This window comes from Fukomys damarensis, unplaced genomic scaffold (genome assembly GCF_012274545.1).
Source record: "Fukomys damarensis isolate Sample0158 unplaced genomic scaffold, DMR_v1.0_HiC HiC_scaffold_6, whole genome shotgun sequence".
Taxonomy (NCBI): Eukaryota; Metazoa; Chordata; class Mammalia; order Rodentia; family Bathyergidae; genus Fukomys; species Fukomys damarensis.
Window position 1 is genome coordinate 40,582,961 of NW_022900918.1, and position 19,819 is coordinate 40,602,779.

Consider the following 19,819-nt stretch of genomic DNA (forward strand, 5'->3'; position numbering starts at 1 on the left):
CTGAAAGGTGAGTTAGAGATAAATGTGAGTCTGTCCATTGGATGGACCATGTTTTTGAAGGTCTGTGTCCCATGGAGCACTGCACCTGAATTTTAATGCCAGAAAACTAGTAGTTGCTGGATTTTGGACTGTGCTGTGAGTAAGCAGGAAATTAGAAAGCTTCCTGGAGCCCAAGTAGGAAATTTGGTGTTATTTATTGCACTTGTACACCATTATCAGAGCAAGTTATCTAAGCTTTGTGGTAAGTTCTACCCCATAACACTTGTTCTTTTAATGAGATAAAATATACTTTTTGTTGCATATAAAAAATTACCCGTGTAAGGAACAAAGGAGAAAAACATGAATTCTTCCCTCCTTAGAAAACTTTAAATTACCTGGGCATTTAAAACCCTGCTGGGAATTACTCTTACTTATTTGTTAATATGGCAATTCCATAATTTCATTCACGTTTCTAGAAGATGCTTGAGCCTTCCTGCAAGTTGTGTGGAAGAGGTTGAGGTCAGAGGAGCTAAGGCAGTTCTGAGTCCCCGGCTGAGCGGGTCCTCCTCCTGCACCTGGCCCACCTGGCCCGGAGTCTACTCTTCTGTGTCTTGGTCTGCATCACAGCAGAGCCGGGGAGGCACAGGGTGGCCCTGCCGGCGTGGCCGTCCACAGCCTTGATGGCATTCTGTGGCACATTCCCAGGAGCTGAGGGGCCTGTGTCCTAGTGCCTCTCACCGGGGAGGGGGCTTTTCTGCCCACGCCCTCGATCCTTCGACCTTCAGCAGACTCAGCGACTCCCCTGGGCCTTTATCCACTGAACCCCCTACCCCCAGTGAGATGGTGATTGGAGGTGGGGCTTCTGGAGGACAGGAGGCCCTGTGGGGTTAGGGCTCCAATAAAGAGACAGGAGACGGGAGATGTCTGTCTCTCTCTACCATGCAAGGATAAAGCAAGAAAACAGATCAGGGAGTGGCCTTCATCAGACTGCGGTGCCTTGGTCATGGGCTTCACAGCCTCGGAAACCCGAGAAAGAAGCATTCCTAACTTAAGCTTCCGGACACGGTGTTCACAGCAGCCCTGCCTGCCCGGGAGCTCAGCCACACAGGCAGACGTGGAGTGCAGCCATCTCTTCAGGAGTCCCTCTTGCCACCCCTTGATTCTCTGTAGCTTGTTTTAGTCCTACAGTCTCTCTGGTGGGCATTTTGGCATCCATTTCATAGATCACTGCAGTCTTGAAACTATATGTTTGTATTTTAAGATATGTACTCATTTGATTTTGAATGACTTTTGGCAATAATTTAAATTCTCTCATTCCATAGAATTTTACAAAAATTAAAACAGTCCCAGAACGTGTCACTAAAAAGAATTTTTTTTAAAAAATGGAGGAAAATCACACGTTGCATTGTAACTTCAGCATGAAGTTTACCTTCTGAGAATCGTTTTGTCTTGACAGTACAATATTAAATGAAGGCCACCCTTATAAATGGATAGTCTACTAGTTTAGAGAATCTTGAAGTTTTTTTCCCAGAAAATAATTCAGTGATTTTAGATGAATTTTATTTTTACACTATTTTCCATCTCTTCCTCTGTACTCCTCACTCTTTGACCAAAATGTTTCTGCCAAATTTAAAGGCAAAACCAGATCGAAGGTAACACTTGGTATTTAGTGGAATGGATATAGAAAAAAAAGAAAACCTACCTTCAATTAATGGAACATTGCTAACGAAAGAATTCAAAGAGGATATTTAGAAATAGCACAAAACATTTATCTTGGCTTAAAACTAGCCAAGAGCTGGATTTGCCCTGTACATGGCTGTGTTGGGAAGGAGAGGGTACGGAAATTTAGCTAATTAAGGAAATCCTGGAGATGTCTGTATCATCCCAAATTGTTTCAACCAATCTGAAGCATCGAGTTGCCTGATGTTCTCAGGAGGGACAGTGCCTGCGTTCTGCATTGCCAGTGGTTTCTGAGATTGGTCATGTCTTCTTTCTAAATTCCTCCAAGAGAGACAAATCTCCACTCGCTTCATCTGTAATATGTTACCATCTACTGCATGTACACGTGTGGCTTCTTTGTGATTTGAGACAGAGGATCTTTTCGGTGTGTAATATATTCAGATTGTCTGATGGCCATTTCTCCTGATTGGCCCCATCATTGTGTTTCAAGATGAGCTCAGGCTGCTTATTCTTTGCTTCTACATCCTGTGGTCATCTGTCTTTGCGTGTCCACTGTGGGCCTGTCCATTGGATCAGTGTCGCCAATCTGCTGTCTTTAGCTGCGTTTATGAGTTCGCGACTGAGGGCGGTGGGTGAAGTGGACGAACTCAGTTCCTCGGTGTGGTTCCCACACGGAACACACGCGTGTCTGCCGTTCTCAGCCAGGCCTGAAGGGATAACTCTCCTTCTTTCCTTAGTCACGAGGGATCTGCAGTTGACACAACAAACAATACACTTTATGAGAAATACAAGGGATATGTTGGTGAAAAAAAATTGTCCGTGTATCAAGGAAGTAACTTGTGACTCCCTTTGGGTGATATCAGAGGTCACTGTGAAGTCTGGGGCATCACAAGAAGTAAAACCAAAAAGAATGCTGCATGAGCAGCACAAAAGGTAAATTAGGAAAGCAAACAAAGTCAAGACGCTGAGGGAAGAATTCACGGTAATTAGCACTGAAATGGACCTGTAGACGTGAGAACTATCAAAGTCAGTTTTATACTATAAATGCAGGCCCCGAATTCCTAAGTTTTATTTTAGAAATTTTGTGGTGGCTTGCTTTTTCTGATAGGTGGTGAGTGTCCTACTGACAGGCGCTTGCTGTACGGCTGTAAATAAGCCCTCATCCCTTCCACCATGGCTGCCTCTCTTCCCTCACTGAGCCATCAGCCGGGAAAGGGCCACGTCTGCGTCTCCACCACACGGTGTGTGCTCACTGTGCCTTATTGCTCACTGCTGAATCAGTGGTCGGTCTGGGGTGGGTGCACAGAATGGTCGAGGTCTACACGGTGGGTAGACTTGGAATGTCCCAGCAGGCTGATGGACTGCTTCCACATTCAGGCCCCATGTCCGTATTTCTGCTTCTCCCGAAGGCACCGGTGAACTGTGCTGTGTACAAGCAAAGCCCTGTCTGTACCCTTTCTCCTGGTCCCACACTTAGTGCCGAGCTCATTCCGCGGGTTCCACGCCCACCTCACGGGCATGATGTGGACTCCTGTGAAAGGGGCTAACTTGGGCTGAGCTAAGCCGTGGCCCCTCAAACATAATTGCTCCCTCTTCCAGGAGACTGTCGGGGTGCCGAACCTTTGCTTATCTAACACGACCACCCCTCTCCCTGACTTTACTGCTGCAAGGATGGTTCTGAGCGAGGGACAGAAGGAAGCCCCATCTCTGGGTCTGAACTCCGTGCCTCGTGTTCTGCCACGCTGGTCAAGGGCCGGAGATGTAGCTCAGTGGTCCCACCACTTGCCTCGCAAGTGCAAGGTCCTGAGTTCAATCCCTAGTACCAGAAAAACTAAAAACAAAAACCAAACAAACCAAAATGTATTCATTCATAATGCAGTGGCGTCGCACACTGTGTCCCTCCTGCCCTTCATGCCTGCAGGTGCCTCTCTGCCTGCTCTCCCTAGGGCTCCCCTTCCTTCTCTTCACGGCTTCGGCCCACAGCTCCCGGACCTGACAGTGCCTAGCTCAGCAGTCTCAGCGGGTCTGGGAGCTGCCTGTGGCTTTAAAATGCAGTGCACACTCCATCGGGCTGTCCTTGGTTTTTTCTGCTGGCTGGGAGCATTTTCCCACAGCACTTTGTAATTCTAATGATCGATAATGATCACTCTCAGTTTTGCACATTTCTGGAAACCCTGATTTTGGTTTCTGTTACTGATTTGGAAGTGGCACAGTAACATTTGAGTCAGGCATGGCAGCCTGGGAGGTATTTGAGCGTGTAACCCTGTATTTACTGAAATGTTCAGCCGCCTGTTAGGGAGTCTTCGTGGCTCCTAATGTGAGCTCTTCCCTCCCACGCAGTAACAGTGGTGTCTGGGGGAAGCTCATCTCTTAATAACCTGCCATGTCCTCCTCCAGCCAATGCTCACGCCCCTGCGGGCCTCACTAACCCACTTCCTGTCCAGGCCAGGCCCACACTTCCGGCCTCTGGGGCTGAGCCACACCTTTGCTCACATCTCCCATCCCGACTTCCTCCTTGTTCTCAGAAATGCTCCCTGTGACGTGTCCATTTGTTCGCTGCCTTAATAAATCTTGAGCCCATTTACCCTCCCTATGCATGGGATGACATGTTTGAAAGTATATCCTTGCCTGGAAGCCAGTGCGGTGGTAGTTCTCTAGTTCATCTCCCGAAGAATACTGACAAGCTGCAGTGTCCCAGTGACGACACTGCTGGTAGTCTCTGTCCCTGCTGTCTCATGTGTTCCACAGAGCAGGCTCGGTGACTTTGTCTGGCTTTGCGCAGGCCTGTGTGTGGCACCCAGCCTGGGAGCTGGGAGCCATCACAGGGAGGATCTTACCCCTTCCTCCCTTCCTCAGATTCTGCAACCAACCTGCTCTGGTGGGCTTTGCCCTGGGCAGACAGACAGCACTAGAGCCCCGTGCAGACACTTGGCCAGGAGGGCGGGGCATGCACTGTGGTTTAAAATGTAGCACATACAAAGCTGAGATCTCCTTGTGGTCTTCACCGAGGCCCTGAGGAGGAGCACATGGAGCACCCTGCACAGCCCGCGGCTCGTGGCTACTCCACACCTGGCTGAGAGAGTGAGTAGAAGGGCCAACTCTGAAGTCCTTAAACTGCCTGGTAAATGTAGTTCTGAAGTAAGACACTAGAGGGGGATCAGGGAAGGACTTTAGCGACGTGAGTGCAGCAGGAGCCAGGATTGAGCTCTTTTCCAGTGTGGAAATTTTACTTCTCCCTCATCTTAATTTTTAAAAAATTATATATAAAATTATATATACTGAAGTCTGACCTAACACAAATCCTTTCTTTTCCATTCATTTTCTTAAACCGCACTGGAGTTTGAACCCATGCCTTCACACTGAGCTAAACCCCCAGACATTTTGAATCGGGATCTTGCTAAGTCACTGTGTTACCCAGACTGGGCTTGCACATGTAATCTTCCTGTCTCAGCATCCTAGGGTGCTGGGAGTATAAGCATGCAACATCAGCCCATCACTTTTTCCATTCTAATGCAGGTCACAAAGTCCCCAACACTGTAGGACAATGTAGGACCATGGATGGGCAGGCTAAGAAGATACTAATTTAAGTAGAAATCTCATGAGACTGGCCCATCACTGATCAGCCTGGCTACGGTGAGCACCCAAAGTGAAATAGTTCTGTGTACGCAGTGAATGGATTCACTGGTGTTCTCACACGTAATTACTTGGTGTAATTTATGGAGCACAGGAGCCGTGGGAAGTTACTGAGCAGCATCCTGAGGCAGATGCCTAGAACTTGCTCTCTGTCCCCCGCCAGAACAAACGCCTCTCTGAGCATCGTTCATTGTCTATAACCTGAGGACCAGGACGGGCCACGTTTCAGAGGGACTTGGTGAAGCCCAAAGGGTAGCGCTTGTGCGAAGGACTCAGCAAACAGACTGGCAAAGCACAGGAAGGATTTAATGTCACACTGACATGTGTAGAAGCAGACAGGTCTCCAGGAACTTCCCGAATTCACTAACATCTGCCCACCTCAGGCCTTTCTTCTCTTGAACTTCCTGTGTGGTTAGGCTGTGCTAGAATTTTTTTTCTTGGGCTGTCCCTCAGGATGCGTGGTGCCTTGGGTGTTTTGTGGGGAGAGGTGTTTTTCTTGTTTTTCCACTCCTCCCCTCATGTTGGTCTATCACAGCCTGAGCAGGAGTTTAAGAACGCACCTGGAGCAGCACAGTAGTTCCCTCAGGATCACTTCCGGTCCCCTTAGAAGCACTTCCGGTTTGTAGTGAAGGTGCTGATGAGGTGCTCTGGGTGGCTGCTGTACAAGCCAGTTAATCCAGCTGCATTCACAATGCAATTCACAGTAAATCCTCCCTGTTCTATTTGCCCTCCTGGCTGCAGTGCTGTTGGATCTGGCAGAGGCTCTGATAAGCAAAAGGCCAAGAGCTACTGTGACAGGACAGAGGTGACCTTGAAGCTGAACAGAGGAGAGCCAAGAAAACTGAGTGGGTAGAATCGGAGGATCTGAAAAACAGTAATGAAAAGAGAAGCTCTGCCTTTGCTTTTGCCTTGTTTGCGTTACTGAGTTCTTTTTCCTCCAGAAGGATAAAAGTGTGCTGGCAGTTCATTTCCAGGCATTTCAATAAAAAATTACGTTGACTTATTTTAATAAGAGAGATGATAGGAGAGTCTTTGTTGGGCACAAAAGCCATAATGTTTTCAGTGATGAATTCTTATATGAATTTTAAGATTCAAAGATATCCATTAAGTATCATATATCATTTGGAAAATAATGTCACGTCTTCTGTCTGATGATGAAAGAAGCATTATTTCAAAGATCTAAGTGTTTCAGTGATTTAGGTATCCACACATAAGTGTAAGAAAGCATGAAATATAAAGTAAAATCAGCATAGCAACTTCTGACCCGCCACAGCCCTCTACTTTTGAAGACCTCATTCGTGTACCTTCTGTCCTATGGTATCACAGCAAAGAGGGGCCTCTGAAAAGCACCCACTCAATGAACCCATTAATCATTCTCAGAAGTTCCAAGCTGAAAGTCACAGTGGAACAAATGAGAAAGGAGTTAATTTGGAACCATGAGGAAAATGACATGTAGCCAGTGTTGGATGCGGTTCAACTTAGAATCGGAACAACTTTTATGTTTTACCATCTGGCTCTCCAAGAGCCTTGTAAAATTTGAACATTACAATCTTTAGAGATTCGCATATGAGCAAAGTTCTTTAAGGCCATTTAGAGAACATAAAACTAGAATAAATAGTGTCACTGCCTGCCCATGAATCCACAGTAATTAGTGGCTGCTGGAAGGACACATCTCATTCGTCATCTGGGAGGCTCTTTTGTCCCCTCCCCAGCCTCAGGATCGAGCAGTGGGCTGCTCTCCCCTTCATAGATGGGCATATTGCTACTAAGCAGGCAGGCAGGTGGGCCATAGCTATTCATCTGCAGATGGACAGGAGCTGGGAGAGCCATGTTGGCTTTCGGCAGAATATTTATTTTTAAAAACAGGCAAGAGTTCTCTTCCAGTTTTATGTTAAGGTGAGCTGCTCAAGAAGTAGATCCTGTGGTTTTTACATATGCACACACATGCATGCGAGCACACCCCTGTGAAGATTTTATCCAGCGTTAGTTCACAAGTGATGAAACACGAGCATGAGAACACGTTACTTCCCCATTGCACTGATGGACATGCACACACCCTAACCTGTTCATCTTCACAGGATCCTATCTGGTGCCTCACACGCTCAGTGAATGAATGAATCCTCCAGAAGAGGTAAAAATGGGGGAACATGATGATACCAGAAAAGCAGTGATATGCATTAAAATTTAAGAATCCACGGGAGCTGCACACTTGGGTGCTACCAATGAGAAAAGCCAACCTGCTACTTGCAGTTTGACAGAAATGCCTGCACTCTTTAAAATACTAAATAACTGACTCTTTATTGATTTAACATTTAACATGGGTCAAGTACTCTTGGCTAAAAAGTCAATTAAGACATGTCTTTTTCCCCAGTGGAGTTCACAGAGCTACCCTCACGGATGGAAAGGGAGGAGATGGAGTGTGATGGTCCTCGTTCCACACCAGGCAGCTCAGAGGGAGGAGTCTCAGCTGCCACGGGGTTAGCTGGGTGTGGAAAGCAGGCCTAGGGGAGATCCCAGATAGCCTGTTCTCCAGTTGTAGTCTTCCCCTCAAGAACGACATCCAGATCAAGAGTTAAACCTGGCTCATGCTCCTACTGTTCTCAGTGCACTGCCACTCCTGCTCAGAGATAAAAGAAGCCAAGAAAGGCTCCATTTTGTAGGATCTCAGTTCTGAAGTTAAACCAAGGCTCAGCTTTCAGAGAAGTGGCCAGGATGAAGTAAAAAACACCACTTTTGCCTTTGAAGGTGACATGGCTAAAGTGGAAGAGACTAGAAGTAAACCTTATTGCAGTTGCAGATAATGTTTATGGCCTGGACAGAGAAGATTGATTTGAACACATGCAAATATGAAAAAAGCAAGTTGGATGCATTGCCTTAGGGTGGCTACAATTCAATTAAATTTGATTAAAATAATTGTTTTTAGTTTTTTCTCAATATAGTAGGGCACATTTGTATGTCTGGGGAAATCTACATAATCTTTCTGGAAGTGACATTCTGCCTGTGAAAACATTGGGAATATGTAAATGAGTGACTGCATCTAAATGTGTCCTCATTTCTGGATATGCTGGGGATATTCTGAAGTTTGTCTTTACTTGTTGCCTCTCTTTCACTCTGAGCAGCCAACTAGTTAATGTGCCCTGCTCCTTATGCTCCTATCAATCAGCTCTTGATGCTAGCAAGCTAACTTCAGACTCCCTGTCCTAATAGAAGAGGTGAGGACACTTCACAAATTATCCTGCACCACCGCTGTTGTCTCAATACCAGACAAAGACAGTCCAAGAAAACTCAGAGAGGGAGCTCCTGTCCACACAAGCACAGCAGTGTTAAACCACACACCAGCAAAGCAAACCTTGAGGTGTATAGAAAGGTTTACTTGCCACAAGTGGGTGGGATTTACCCAGGAGTGCACGGTTGGTTCAACATGAGAAAAATCAGTGACCGTGATGCATCTTGTGACTTGAATAAAGTACAGATGCTACGCAGCCACTCAGAAAAAACACTCGAGGAAATCTAATGTGGTTTTATGGTAAAGACACTCAATGAACTAAGCAAGCAGAGATACATCTTCAACCTGATAAAGCTTTATCCTGAAGATTGGGAATAAGACAAGAATGTCTGCTCTTGCTTTTGCAGTTCACTAAATCACTGGAGATTCTACAAGGGCACTTAAGTAAGAAAACAAAATAAAAGGGACTCAGATTGGGAAATTAGTCAAATGACCTATTTTCAGAGACATGTTTATGCATATATTAAACCTAAAAACGCCACACTAAAAATTGAACTAATAAATAAGTTTGCAAGATCAGTAAAAAAATAAAAATAAAAACCAGCAAAACAACAATTTTCTGAACCTGCCAGTGAACGAACAACCCAAAAGTAAATTTTAAAAAACAATTCCACTTATAAGTAGCATCAAAAACAATAAGCTACTGAATGATAAAATTAACAGAAGAAGTATGAGATTTGTGCATGTGATACTGCAAAGTACCGTTTTAAAAGTCCTAAATACATGGACAGGTGTCCCATGTTCATGGATTGAAAGAGTTCAGGTTAGATAGATAGCAGTACCACTCAAATTGGTCTGCCAATTAACTATGATCCCTATTGAAACTAAGGTTGGCCTTATCACAGGAATCAACAATCTGACCTTGAAATGAATACAGGCAAAACATCCTGCAAGAAAAAATTATAGGACCTGCTAATTCTGGGTATGTCATAGAAAGAAACCATACCATATATTACCTTTTGTTTCTCACTTTTTTCACAGAATGTAATGTTTTCATAACTCATCCATTTTTAGCGTGGATCTATCATTCCTTCTAATAGTGGTTTTCAGTAGTATAGGGATACCACATTTCATTTATCTCTTTTAATTGAACATTTGGGTTTTCGTGTTTTTATTCATTTGTCTATTTTAAATAATGCTTCTAAGACTATTCTGGGGCAGGCTTTTGTGTGGACTTAGGATTTCAGTTCTATCATGGATGGACCTAGAAGAAAAAATTTTGTGGTAATAAAATAACTGTATTTAATGTACTCCAAGCTGGCAAACTTTGGTACAAACGGGTGCACCATTGACAAGTTTCCTACCAGTGTCCTAGGGGTTCCAAGTTTGTCTTATCTTTACCAACACTTGTTATTGTCTGACTTTTTGGTCCTAGGCACCCTTACAGTTATGAAGTTTCTGACTGTGTTTTGATTAAAAATGCTCATTATTTGGGGCATTTTTTTTTTTGTATTTATATCTTGCCAGAAGACATGGCTGTGCATGTTCTTTAACATTTTAAATTTTGTTATTTTCTCTTTAATTTTTAGTTCTTATCACACTTTTCCTAGCACAAAGCCCCTTGTCAGATATATAATTTTCAAAGATTTTCTCCCATTCTGTGGTTCAACTTTTTACCATCTTAGTGGTGTTCCATGAAACACAGTAGTTACTGATTTTGCTAATGCCCAGTGTATCAGTTTTATTTTCATTACCAGCAGTACCTCCTATCACACACTTTTCCTTCCCTCTGTCCTCTCATCCTAAGAGTTCTCGTTGCATGAAGGAAGCCTGTTGCCATTCCCTCCTTCAGCAGTGTGGATCTCCCTCTTTCTCTAGGCGGAGCTCTATGGCTTCCTGTGTCAGGGCCACATGCAGGGCCTGGCCCACCCCCGGCACCTGGCTTCACTGCCTGGATGGAGAGGAGCATCTTCATGCCTGCCGAGGGCTCCTCTGAGTTGCTGCCGGTCCGGGGACTGCAGTGAGCAGCATTCCCTCTTCCTTTGTCATTGCCTCATTCCTTCCCCTCATCCTTGGAGTTCAGCTGAGATGCTAGTTTGCCAAGGCCCTCGAAGATGGGCAGAGGCACTGTCAACCTGCTTCTGGCAATGCCAGGCGTCCTCATTCAGCTACTACAAGTAGGGGCTCTAGTCTGTGTCCTGGTTGTAACTTGAGGCCTAGCACTGGCCTCATAGTACAGACTCTATCAAAACAGCTGTTAAAGGAAAGTAAAAGAAAACGAATCTGGTTCAACCCAGCTTGTGCTTCCAAGCCCTTAGAGGTGTGCCACACAGCTGGGACTTTCCGAATACCCACAGTGTGGACTTCGTTGTGCTGTGGGCATTACCCAGACTTGTCATACTCCCCAGGTAACCTATTTTCTCTTTCCTCTTCCATGCTCAACCTACACAGGCCTCCCAAATACCCAAGCACCGCACACCCATGACCCAGAGCTGTCAGTCTCTGGCCATTGCTTCCTAGAATTCTGTCCACTCCGCCCCATCCTCATCACCGTGCCTCTGTTCCACAGCCACCCCTTTCCAGTGTGCACTACAATAAGAGCTTTCATTTTATTTCCCTTCTGTCCACTTCGTCTCCCTCAAATCTGTTCTTCAGAGAGCCTCGCAGTTTAACAGCTCTCTTTAAAGCCTGCTAACCACTCCCCATCTGCTACAAGAGAGGTCTTGATTTTGGGGTCAGGGATTGCTTTGCAGAACTATGGACCTTTTCCAAGGTCTGGGGAGCCCAAGGGTAAACGGGCTAAGGGAGTGAAACTCTTGGTGCCCTTTGGGATCTGCGCTGTCTCTAGCAGTGTCTACCTGCCGTGGGCTGTTGTGACACCAGCAGCCTTAAGGCAGCCTCACTGCCAGTGCATTTGTTGGGGCCCCTGCAGGGGATGGTGCACCCCCTCTGCCCACCTTCTTCCCTGATCAAGTCACCTCTTTGGGCCCTGTGATGCCCCATGTGTGGTTCATCTCTTCAGGAGCCACACTGCGCTGCAGGCTGTGTGTGGTGCTAGGAAACCACTGTGTGTGCAGTTACCTGCACATATCTGCCTCGGGTGGAGCCTGCCGGGCTGCAGCTGGTGAATGAAGGGATCAATGTGGACTCAACTAATACTTTGGAGCTGTTCAGGCTTCACATACTTGAGATCCACCTTCAGTATCGATTGCTGCCATGTTAAGAATGGTGTCACTTTTTACAACTTAAAAATAGATATCATTTGCATGCAGTAGAAGGCACAAATCTTACAAGTACAACTCAGTAAGTCTTTACAAACCTATATACCTGTGACAACCACCCAAATCAAACTATGAGATATTTCCATCATTCTAGAAACTTCCCTTCTGACCATTTTTTGACAGTACAGTAGTTGACTTTTCTGACTTCCACTACCTTTCCACTTCCCACTACCTTGGCTTATTCTTAAAATTCCTGTAAATGAACTGAGTCAGAAACTTGACACTCTCAAAATATCCCGTCAGGTTCATGTGAGATTTTTATTTTGGCGATATTTCTTCACACCCATCGCATTATATCCTACCTTATCCACTTAACACCTACATATTGGTCTCTAGAGAGATACAGCAGTGTCTTCTGTGATGGTCTGGAACTAATTCCTATGTGTTAGCAGCTTACATGTAATTGTTCCAGTGATCTTAATACATTTACACACTGGAAAATGCCCACTAAAGTTGCTATTGCTTAACTACTTTGTGAGACTCTCAAATTCCATTCCTCTGTACCCTTTTAAATGCCACATATAAAAATGCATCCTTTGCTTTGCTTTTTTTTTGGTACCAGGGATCAAACTTGGGTCCTTTCACTTGTGAGGCAGGTGGCGGCACCACTGAGCTACATCCCCTGCCTCCTTCGCCTCTGGTAATCTTACTTCCTGTCCGGAAATCTGCCTGAGCACTTCCTCTTACCACACATCCATGGCAGGCTGGGCCTTAGCTGCAGGTACCTGCCTTGCTGGGTGCTCTGGGATGCAGCTGTAAACCTCTGGGATCTGCATCCTATTAGCATTTCCAGAGGAGATCAGGCGGGAACGAATCAGCTGTAGGAGCTGCAGATCTGCAAGTATCACAGCAACAAATCAGTGCCAAGACCCAAGCACGGAAGGACAGAGGGTAGGGCAGGTGGGGAACTGGCTTCCTCCTCATCTCACCTGTTTCCAGTCCTCCTTCTCCTTGCCTCTCTCCAGGGAGCTTTTCTCTGTGGACCCCCCCGTCTCTCTCCATGCGCATTCCTTGTAGGGCGGAAGTTCATCAGGGAAGAGAGGGTAGGGGTGCAGAAGTCAGAAAAGCTGGGCCTTGTGGCACACATCTGTAATCCCGGTTCCTACAGAGGCCGAGGCAGGAGGATTGAGCAACCTAGTGAGATCCTTTCTCAAAAACGGAGGGGCTGAAGCCATTCCTCAGTGTTCCCTGGGTGCAGTCCCTAGTCTTGGGAGGGTTAAGGTAGGAGACCCAGAAGGCAGAGAAGAAAGTGCCAAAGAGAAGAAAGGTGTACGCTAGAGGCTGAGGAGGATGCTGTGATGAGAAGCTGGAAATGCATCGAATGCCAGTGGCAGGACTGGTGGCACGAGGCGACGCCCTGGGCTGGTGGCCTCTGGTCCCCAGTGTCCTTATGAGCCCCCAGCCCTCTCACCACCAGGGATCCTGAATGCCTTCTTCAGCCTTAGTGCCCCAGTTTCCTCCTCTGCCAGAAAGTAAATTAAAGAAGAAAACGGAGCTGCTATGCCATTCTGCTAGGAATACGAAAGGCACCGAGTAGGGTAATGCCCAGCACATGAGGAATCAGTGCTTTCTGTTTGCTAAATGAAATCAAACCATCGGGAAAACTCAGAGTTACCCCTCAGAACTGCTCACTGGGAAGTGTATTGTAATTTCATTGCGTTGAAGTGGCCTGAACATTTCTTCTGGCAGTGCCAAGGAGAACAGCACAGCGTGCTCACCTTCTGAGGACCAGAGTCTTGGGGCCGTTCCAGGCCGGAGAGCTCAGCCGCACGGAGGAGCGGAGCGTGGGGTGATGCTGGGAAGTGAGCTGCAGTCCCGGATGTGCACCCCAGCCCCGCCCTTCTGAGCCAGGCTGTGTGGCGCTCCCGGAGGGGATACTGCACAGGGCTCGGACGTTAGACTGACCCACCAACGCCGCGTTAGCTCAGGTCAGCTGTCTTCTGGTGGGCACTGGGAAAGTCTGTGAGGAGAGGCTTAGGAAGAAGGAAATGCAGGGAGGAGACCCTGAGACCCGCGGTGGGGATGTACATTTGGGTGGAGACAGGACGCACTGTCCTCTCACTCCTGCATCGCTCTGAGCTCCCTGGAACGATTCCAGCCCTTCCAACTCCGCCACCTCCTTCTTCCCGTTCCAGTCACTTGCTGCAGGAGCGTCGGCACATTGCGGATCTGATCATCTGAAGGAGCAGAGCCCGCCCACACACCTCAGCCCTGGCCTCTGATTACCCTCTGCCTGCACTCCCCTCCTGGCCTTCTGTGTACCTCCGGGGTACTCCAACTCTATCCTGAACATACCACGCCCACCGCCTCGCCCGACTTCCTCCCACCCCTGGGTGTCTGCTGGGTACCACTTCCGGGACATCCTCCAGCCCTCACGCTCTGCTTGCCCGCCTCACTGGGCCTTCCTCGTGCCGCCTTCCCTCCCTTATTAGTTCATGCACAGTAGCCAGCTTCCGGCCTGCGTGTACTTCTGTGCTGCTAAACGTCCCAGTCACTTCCTCATCCCTAAGACAGCACCCGACACCTGCAGCGGTAAGGGGGAGAGGGGCTTTGGCTCCCAGTCTGAAGAGGTTGAGTTCACAGTCAGCTGGCTCCAAGGCAGGGCGGCACAGTAGAAGGGCTCAGTGAGTGGCCAGGAAGGGAGATGCAAACGTCTGGGTCACACCACAGCGACTGCCTCTTCCTGCCAGGCTCCACATCCTGAGTTCAAATCCAGGATCCACCTGTGATCTGGGAGGCTCTGGGGGACATCTAGACATACACTGTGACACCTACTTATTTAACTCGTGGCTCAGCGTAAACATGGGCTGAATGGGTTTTGTAGCAAAGGGTGATGATACATAAACCGGAACAGTGCATTTTTCACTAATACAAAAACAGCATTAGGTTAGTAAAGCATGTGAGATGTGAAAATGTTCAGAAAGCAAATTTGGGAATGCACTTGCCAAGTGCCTAGCCGTGTGTGCAGAGCCCCGTGTGCGAGGCACTGCGGCTTCCATTCTTCATCTAAGGAATCCAAAATTCAGATGCGACCCTGCCTTCCGGGAATGGCAGACTCGGGCTTTATCTCCAATGAAGTTTACGGATGTGAGGAGGGCCACCCCGGGGGGCCTGGGGACAGAAAGCAGTCAGCACCTGCCCAGTCCCGTCAGCCCCACCTAGGACGGAGTGCACCTGTGGCTGCTGCTTCGCTCTGGGAGTGGGGAGGAGGAGGGAGAGGGAGAAGCAGAAGCAGGAGGGGAGCAGGCAGGGAGAAGGAAGAGAGCAGTGATGGCAGGGGCCGGGTCGGGCCAAGAGGGGCTTGCAGCTTTGATCTCCAGTCTTCTAGGCTGGTGGTTTTCTAGCTAGGTCTTATTTTCGGGCAAACACAGTAAGTCCCAACATGGGTACCATTGCAACTGATCCAAAAGCTTTGGCTTTTAAGTAATTTAACATCATTTTTGAGTTTGGATATTTCCCCTTGCATTTCTTCTTCTGGACCACTTAGAAATGTTGCTAAATTTGGGGCTGTCTCTAGAGATCACACTTTATCTGTTGTAGCCCAGACTGGAATCTGCAACCAGGGTATTCATGTAGAAGAAGGGTCACATCTGCTCCCAAATCTCCGTGTGCACCACCTTCCCCAAAATGTTAGAAGTCCAAGCAGACAGAGTCTGCTTGAACTCTAGGCTCACAGGAAGATGAGGTTGTCTCCCAGCCCCCCTCCCACCCTCTGGAGGACCCGTAAGTAACATAAGACACCTGCTCCTTAGGACAGCAAGTGTCATCACTTCATGCTTGTTCCGTGTCTCTGGCTCCTCAGCTGTGCCCCTGAGCAACGCTTTGAACTTCACAGAGATGAGGGAAGTGAGTTCTAAGCTCCAGACAACCAATGACCTGGCCAGAAAGAGACTCCCTGTGGTACGGTTAAAGGCAGATACAAAGCTTTGTATCAGAAGCCTCAGGTTGACAGGTACCTGGAAAAGATTGGGAATAGTGTCCACCAGAAGCTGGGATGCATTTACCCCAAAATACACTGAGAAGAGTTTGTTTGAAATGAGTTTGAGGGAATGCACAGAAATTGAGTAAGTAACCTTTCGTGTACATGGGTGAGTGCATGGATGATTAAACTGCAGAATGAGGACCTGCCTCAACTCAAAAGGTGCTTTTTAGATCAATGTATATCAATAGGGAGAGTATGAAAGGTGGGTCCACATAGTCCTCAGGATCCCTTGCCTGCTCCTCAGGAAGATCGAGATGATCTGTAGGTCCTCAGCAGACGGCTACCAACCTGCAGGTCACACCTGTGCTTGGATCTGCCCTGCCTCGGCTCCCCTGGAGACCACAGTGCACCTGTGTGGCTCTCGCCTCCACCCGTGACAGTGGCCCAGTCCTGCCTGTGCCTACAGCAGCATAGTACACACAGCCTGTGGTGCCGCCTGGCCCCTGTCCTTGGGGCACTGCAGCTTCCGCTCCAGGTCACACTGGAATGAAATGAAGTGACACCTAGAAACAGGAGCATCGTCCCGGAGAGTGGAAAACACATGCTGTGAGAGATTTCATTGTGGGTTTGGGCATTTGAGGGAAAAAGTGCACAAATGCCTTACAAATGTTCTCCTCCCGATACTCCATTTGGTTGGTGCTCACTGCAATGCAAAACATTTGTTTGATCAGGAAAAAAATCCCAGAAAAAGATGGGGGCATTCAGTTAGGCTTGTGGTGGCTGCGTGCATCCAGGCACACATGCACACGTGCTGTTGTGTTACCCCCGTCAGACCGCATGGAGAGCAGTGTTTGGCCTCTTGTGGGGCAGCTTTCACACTGCACTATTTCTCTACATTGCCGCTGCCTGCAAATACATGTGGACACGGTGAGGAGTGCACTCCGGCCTGCGCATTGCAGGTTCCCTTCTCGGCACCAGAGCACTGCTCAGCTGGGTCGTCAGCCTCTGTCCCCACTGCCTTTCCACCCTGCAGATCTGAGTGGTGAGCCCCTGCCCTGTCACCTCCGGCATAAAGGACCGTGTGCTCTAGCTGCAGATGGATGTGGCTGTTGGGGCAGCATTGAGTCGTGGAGCCCGGCCTCTGCGAGCCAATGGGTTCCAGGACCAGCTGAGATGACGGGCAGCCTCAGAGTCAGTGCCCGAGGGCTGGGATTTGACCAGAGCAGTGGGGATCTGGTCAGTCACGAAAGGCAGGATGGATCCCAGGCCTGTGGCCCCTGGGTTGACCAAGAAGACTGGATTTTTGACCAGAGATGGGTGTGCGGATGACATTTTCTTCTGCGCACTCACGTCTCTCCTCTGCCACCTCCAGGACAGGGCCCTGCCCACTCCCGGGGCCCTGCACCATGAGCCGGGGTCTATTCCCCGCTGAGTCCTTGGTCCCTCCCACCCCCGGCAGTGGATCCCTGGGACACAGTGTGCCGTTCCACATGCGTCCCAGGCTTTGCCCTGCTCATCTCAGCTCTCCGTGCCTGAGCGCGGGTGTGGTTTTCCCCACCCAGGTCTAGCACTTCAGCCCCCAGTAGCAAGGGTGCCTGTCATACGACTCAAATGTGCGCTACAGAAAATACGCTGTTTACAATGTATGACTTCACCTGGAGTGGTTATTGCAGTACGTGGTACAGACACACTCTCCCCCGGTGCCATTTGAAGGCCAGGGTTTTAGTCATCATTTAATAAGGCATGGAGCACAGGAGCCACAGACGCAGGAGTTGTCTGTCAGGATACGAGCACAGCGGACCTGCACGGTCACACGTCACAGGGGACTCTGCAGTAGTGACTCTCCTAGATGCCCTGAAATACGCCTGCCGAGCAAGTGTGCAGTGCTCAGATGCTGCTTCCAGCCGGCATCACTCCACTTTCATCTATTTGGGGGCAGGGGACTTGGAAAATAGTGTAGAACTTTGTGAAACACACCCAGTGTATAATAGCGCTAGCAGCTAAAAGCAAATAACATCTCGTGTTTGTATCAGAAACAGTGCAGATAGTGAGCGGCTGCTGGGTGCATGGAAGAGAAAAAGGTGATTTTTAAGCATTCAAAATTGCTTTTAAAATAGCAATATTGTGATATTTTCAGGAAGAACAATAGCGTATTGTAATAATCTGAAAAATAATAAAATAATTAATTGTGCTTTATTAGTTCGTAAGTTTTCTGGTGGTGAAAAAAACTCCTTTCAAATGTGTGGATTTAATTTCGTACCTAATGACCAATTCTGCAAAGTAGATGGATTACTGACAGTATATCTACCCTAACCTCAGCAACCTCTCATTGCTACGACCATCCACTCTGATGTTGTATTTAAGATACGCGATTCAAGGAACTCTCAAGTGATCATCGTGATGATGCAATGCAGAGTCCAGTTTCTTCAGGGAGAGCATAGATGGTGAAGCTTTAATAAATTTTAAATTACCATTTTCCTGTTGTATGAAAGAAGCAAATTTAATAGAATCAAATCTGCTTTCCACAGTACTAATGCCTACACAAGCAACTAATCACTGTTTGCTAAGGACGGGAAATACGCAGGTGAACCTTGTGTGCTGAACAGTCCTTCCCGGATGTAGAACACGCGAATGACACCGGGGCTTCTGAGGGCAGAGGAGTCGCGTGGCCGCACGGCTCACGTGCCTGAAGCCCAGCCCAGGTTCTTCACAGACCTCGCCATGTGTCGCACGTGTTTCCTCGCCACGGACAGACCGCGCGGCTCCTCCACGTCACCTGAGGCGTGGACATTCCGGGGCGGTCATCTCCCACACTGTGCCACATAGCTCCCTTCGGTGCCTTCCTGCAGATCACAAGCTCAGTGTGGGCAGGGAGGGAGTCACGCGTGTCTCTCACTGCACGAAGCAATGAGCTGCCTGATACATCTGGAATCGGTGAGTGAGTGAAAAATCAGCACTTTGTTAATGAGCCTGGGAGCGGGCATGAGGCGGACGCACGTCCCAGGCGGTGCTTTGGTGAGAGTCCTGGGCAGGCGTGGGCGCAAGTGTTTGAAGATTTCTCGGGATAAAGCGGTGGTATTTTCAGGGGCCTTTTCGTCGTGCAAACATATTATGCTTCCCTAAGTTTTGTACATTTTTCCCCTTCTGTCATTTAAAGAGTGAATGATGCTGTTCAAATAGTTGTTTTAAAAGGTATGCTGAGTATGGATCTGCAGAGCATCCATTTTCAGGAAAGTGATTAATTCAGTTATTCCAGCCCTGCAGTAAGAGGATGAAGGAAGGTTACCTAGATGAGGGAAACCTTCTGCAGAGGGACCTTGGACCACACTGGTGCATCGTGTACTATCATTACATGAAGGTTGATGCCAGTTTAAGAGGACAGTGATCTGTGTGGAATGGTAGACACAGTTATCGCTTGCATTACAAAACACACAAGCAAACTTTAAAAGTAGGCTGAGTATTCCTTGTGCATGAAGACTAAGTTGTGGATATATTTTTATTCCTGAAAAGGATGACTTGCATGACAGTGACTCTCAATGATTAATGGTGGAATAAAGATAGCTGCAAGTCCTCATTGTAATTTAGGAGAAAACTAAAGTATGCAAAGCAGTCATTTTATGTAGCTAAATATTTTCTTTCTTGTTAATTTAATGGTAACCTTTTCTTGAACAACAACAGTTTTCCCTGGGGTTTTGTGTGTGTGTGTGTGTGTGTGTGTGTGTGTGTGTGTGTGTTTGTGTGTGCTTTGTTTCTAAACTTCAGGCTGAGGACTAGGAATTTCACTACTTTGCATGCATAGAGTTGACTTTCTGCTAAGTGGTAGAATTTGGATTTGAACCCAGGCTGTTCTGATGGAAACCTTGATCTTCCTCTTCTAAGACACGATCCTGAAATGGTTAGAGTGCTGTTTAGTGGACATTCAGAGTGAGGACCCGTTACCACTTAGACTGAACTTCTAAAGCCTTGTTTACTAAAAGCATTACTCTGAGTCGGTTTTACTTCGAAAGGGAATTATGTGTGCTTCCTCTGTAGAAGGGTATGGACGTTCAACACACTTCGTTTTTACCTCTCAAAATCCCAAACTCGGATTCTAGACTG